This window comes from Formica exsecta, unplaced genomic scaffold, assembly GCF_003651465.1.
Source record: "Formica exsecta isolate Colony F162 unplaced genomic scaffold, ASM365146v1 scaffold667, whole genome shotgun sequence".
Taxonomy (NCBI): Eukaryota; Metazoa; Arthropoda; class Insecta; order Hymenoptera; family Formicidae; genus Formica; species Formica exsecta.
This window is the reverse complement of record NW_021853430.1, coordinates 36597-41835: the sequence shown is the minus strand read 5'-3', so window position 1 is coordinate 41835 and position 5239 is coordinate 36597.

Below are 5239 nucleotides of genomic sequence, written 5' to 3'. Positions count from 1 at the left end.
GAGTACGTAATGCCCGCAACATTCGAATGTTCGCGGAAACGAGATTGACGCTACAGACTCAAAATCTAAAGCTGGAGTGCCGCGGGCACGTGTTTCGTTTATGCTTGTCATAAGTTCAACCCGCGGATTGACAAGCAACGAGCTTTTACGAGCCACATGGGTTCCGTGAAGCGTGGCTCGTGCCTCGTATAAGTTTGCAAAAATATAAAGGTGCCTTTACATGGCAGCGTCAAGCGTCGAGCGTCTGCGTAGAAAATTGCGCAGAATCTAATTTCAGCCTAGAATCTATCTCTTTTAAATTCTGCGCATTTTTCTGCGCAGACGCTCGACGCTTAATGCTGCCATGTAAAGGCACCTTAAGCGAGTAACATGGAGATTTTAACAATCCTACATAAGCACTCGATCAACGAGTCAAACGATCCTCCAATGGTATGGTTCATCGAATCCCAGCTATTGATTTTCAGCTTACTTGTTTCTTTCTTTCGCACATTATTATTATTATTACAGAATGTTTACTTAAATCTTGTAAAAAAATTCCCTGTTATTTCAAGTATTTTTATTCAAAATTTCAAGTAAAGAGAATATTTCAAAGATTTTTTTCTTATTGTATGCGTTTTCTATAAATTCAAAGAGAGATTCTATTTTTAAATTCCCTGGGTCACAATAAAATTCCATGAGAGTTCTCTGATTTTTCCAGGTACAAAAGAAATCTCTGAGAATTCCAAGTTTTCTATGTTTTTCCACGGAGTATAGAGTATAGATATCCTGTATTATTATTATTTCGTTTCAAAAAAATCCAAATATCCCAGATTAAATATCGAGATTCGCGAGAGAGCAATTAAGGAACTCGTGGATGGAACTCGTTTCGCTAGAGCTTCTCTAACAAGCTTCTGCTACAGTTGGCTCTAGTCCGCTAAAATCGACGGAGACGATCGAGGGACAAGAAAACGGAGAAGGGGGAGGACCAAGGGAAGGAAGTCACACGTTCGTCATGCGTATTCGCGGCCGGTGTAGCACGCAATTATCCGAAGTAGGCACCGAAAATACTGATGGAGGAATGGGTCATTGATTCCTCGCCCGGCACCGTGCCAATGCCTCTACTCCACTTCCTCCATCATCATCATCATCATCATCATCATCACCATCGTCTTCATCTTATTCTCTTCTTCTTCTCCCTCGCCTGCTTCTCGCGGTTCTACGGTATGCACGCGTTGTTTTCTCGTCGTCGGATGATTATATCGACCGCGTAGGAGGCTGGGTCGAAGCCAGAGAAACTATGGCTTGGTCCGTCATATATCTATCTTCAGGGAGAGAGGAGAGAGAAGAGAGAAGAGAGAGAGAGAGAGAGAGAGCAGGACCAGAAAGGACGAGAAACACTGTGATTTCCGCGCCAATACAGACGTTTATCGTCAAAGATACACATAAATATGGATTGGTGTGTCATCGATATCGAATCGCCGCGTAATGTCTGGACGGGATCGCCAAGAACATGTCTTTTGTCCCCGACATCGGATTACCGGCACGTACGAACATGAAATGTATCATGGGATCGACTCGACTTTTTTTCCCAATGATCTAATAATACCTACGATATATAATGTAGCTCTTTCATAAAATAAAATTTTTAGTAGTTTTTAAAATTGTTTTTATTTATAATATACGTGTATATAAAAATATACTATAATTTATCAAATTTTTATTAAGATTATTTTTGCTTTTCTCTTTCTTTATTATATCAATTATATTTTGTATTATATTAGTGTATGATGTGTGTATGTGATATAGATATATTGAAAAACATAATATTCTTCTTCTTAATAAAAAATTACTTTTTAACAATCCGATCCAAGTCAATTATATATCGTATTGATTATTCAAGCAAATTGCGTCATATCGATACTATCGTACAGGAGAATACAGAGATAACAAAATAAAAGCAAGATAAAATTTAAATAAAGTTGAAACTTGCTAAATTATTGCTTAGAAAGCAATTATTCCGAGATTGATGAATTTAACCTATTATCAGATTTCATTAGAGCGGAATTATCCGAAATGACATGCAATATATCGCAAATACTCAGACAGCCCTAACATATTCGCGAGTTCGAATTAAGCGATTGAATCCGATAACACGTAAATACGTTTGCCTAAATTATACGGTAATCTGTCCATCACGGATCTGGGTCAAACCTGGGCAACCATATGTGCCAGCTAAATCGAAATTCATGCAATTTGCAACGTAAAAAAACTTATCGTCGTTAAGTATCTTCAAACATAAATGAATCGAAATATTAGAAAAGCTCAAAATTATTATGTCACAAAATTATAAATAAAAATTATTAAAAATAAATTATAACAAAATATTAATAAATTTTCCATTTATGTGCGATACCTATCCCATTGCACGTATTCCCCATAATATTTTCATTACTTGATAATTCGGTGTAAGGATGTAGATCCACATAAGTATCGATAATCCTCGGATTAAGCGTTCTCGAAAATAAAAAAATTCCAGTGGGATTAATCGCGACCTGAAACGAATGTCTCTGCGTCGCAAAATGTGGGTGTGGGAAAAAGAGGATACAACAAGACGAATATAACAAGACGAAAGATTAATTCCGCTTGAGAAGGGGGCCGTGAGAGAGAGAAGAAAGCGAGACGACAATGCCTCCTTTTTCGTGTTCGCCCAATTATGGAAGCGCTCGAGCGAGGTTGTAAGGATCTCAGGCGCCACCCTGGGATAAAGGATGTTTCTTCGCGTAGACTTGCGATGGATCCGCGAAACGACGATCCTAACGTAAGGACGGACACTCACTCGTCTTCGTCACTCAAGATACACGGATCGCGTGTAGAGGATTTTAGAAGGAATTCGGCGCGATACTCGAGAATAATCTACATATACTATTTGAACGAGTCACTTGAGAAAAGAGATATTGCTACAAAAGTTTTATTTTTCTAGAAAGGAAAAAGAAAATCCGATAGCACATAAAATCATATCTTATTCCATTAATATGTTCCTCTTTTGCATCAATAAATGAAATAGAAACCTTTCTACTGCATCTACATCTATATAAAGAACGAACGCCGCATGTAATAAAATCCGATTTTAAAATAAAGTTCTTTTTAAATAGCTCTATTAAAGTCTGAAGAGAGAGAGAGGGAAAGAAAGAAAAAAAGATGATTTGACTAGAATTGAAATTTCGACAGAGTTCTAATTTTAGCGGACTCCTATATCAGATGCAGTCAAATGTTTATGCAAAAATTTCAACATTTTTGTTCCTGTGAATAATTCAACAACCTTCGCTACAGCCGCGACAAATATAGTAAGATATGTCTCGCTTATTACTCGAGAAAAGATCACTGGCATTAGGAGAGATTCGCCAATAACAAGACATCTTTCTTTTCTCACTAACCACGCTCCATGTTCGAGAAATTCTTTTTCCATTCATGACAATTTACACGATTTACAGGAAAAAGCAACAAAATCCTTTGTAGATTCAACGGAGAGATTACCAGGTCCGTCAGGTTCGTCTCGCTAATCCTTTTTACTTTAGCCACTCCCGCCTTTCGTCTCAGAATTCCCATGCTAATCCGGAACTTGGGGAGGCGGTGCAGGGATGTAACGTGACTTTTGTCGAACTATTCTCTCGATACAGAGACTGAGGGAAAAAAAAATAGAGAGAGAATATCCGTCGGCCGGGACGGAATAAGTTAAACGTTCTCGTATATATATATACGGGCGCACGGGGCGCCGCGGGATGAATAATAATGAGGGACATTCAAGGGGATGCGCGCGGGGGAACACCTCGTCGGGCGCCTTTTCGTAAAAAGGCCGTTAAGGTGCTACCTTAACGATCCCCGGGGCCCCCACGGCCGCCGCGGTGAAAAAGGGAGATCGAGGGCCTGCACGTGGAATGCAGACACGTAATGCTCGCAGAATGCGCCCGGGCCGCCGACCGCCGGGAATTATTAGTGCAAGTGAGAGAGAGAGAGAGAGAGAGAGAGAGGACCCTCTGAATGCAGCGGGTCGAACAGGTCTATACGTGCGGTATCGGGTGTAGGTTGGTCGGTATGTATATATATATATATATACACACACATACAATACACACAAAGGTACAAACAGGTATGAACAGGGGACCTGCCGCCGGTCTCTCACGGGGGCCCGCCACTCTCCCTCCCCCTCCTGCCGGTCCTGCTTCGGTTCGTAAGGCAGACCTTTGTTCGCGATTCGACGAGTCCGAAATCGATGTGCGATAAGACTCTCGCGATTAGAGGCGGATATAATAAAATATATCCTCTCTTTCTCTCCTGTTTAGAGAATACATCGAAATGAGAGCCGGACAATTGCCTACGTCAAGTCGAAACAAGGTATACTGTATCATCAACATTTCTCGACGCTATTTATCTTTATACATATTTAATAAGTCAAAACTTAATCGAGTCCTCGATAAAAATTTAAATTAAATACTTTGTACAAAAAATAACACGACGAAGGACGAGAGAAATCAACTATTCAATAAGATATCGATAAGAAAGTGAGTCGTATATTTTTTATACACGAGAGAATCTATAATATATAAAATTATATAAACGCGTTTCATATTTAAAGCACAGGGAGTTGCAAGAACCGTCGTTTAGTTAAGGCGAAATGGGGTAACCGAGGACAATCGGCAACCGCGAATCGATTTCGCTGGGAACGGGAAGGAAGAACCGCAGAGAGACGACAAGAGCGGGAATCTGGCTTCTAAGCGAAGGATCGATTCTGTCGTCGCGGCGCGGCGTGACCGCCCGTGTGAGAAACTTTTAATTGCGTTCCGCGAGCGGAGCGGCCCATTTCGTCGGGAACTCGGGGTCGAGAACCGGAACGAAGGGACGAGAAATCGTGGTGTAGGTAGATAGGTAGGTGGAAGAGGTGGGAGACGAGAAGGGAACGACGGAGGGCGAAGGAGAGCGGCAAGGCGAACGATGGCGCGAGGGCATAACTTATGCGTGTTCACCGAACGAAGAATTGTCTCGAGGATGGTAATATGTGGGGAATAAGGTGGCGCGTTGTATGGAAGACGAATGTTGGGAAAAAGGGGGTAACGACTGCAGTAAAACGGTATATGGCTGGCTCGAGGATTGCATCCGATATTGTGGGAAGTAAAATTTTTAGTGGTTTTTTTTTTCAAATTATTTATCTCTTAATTATAATTTATTAAATTTTTATTATATAATGTTATTTTTGTCTCTCTCT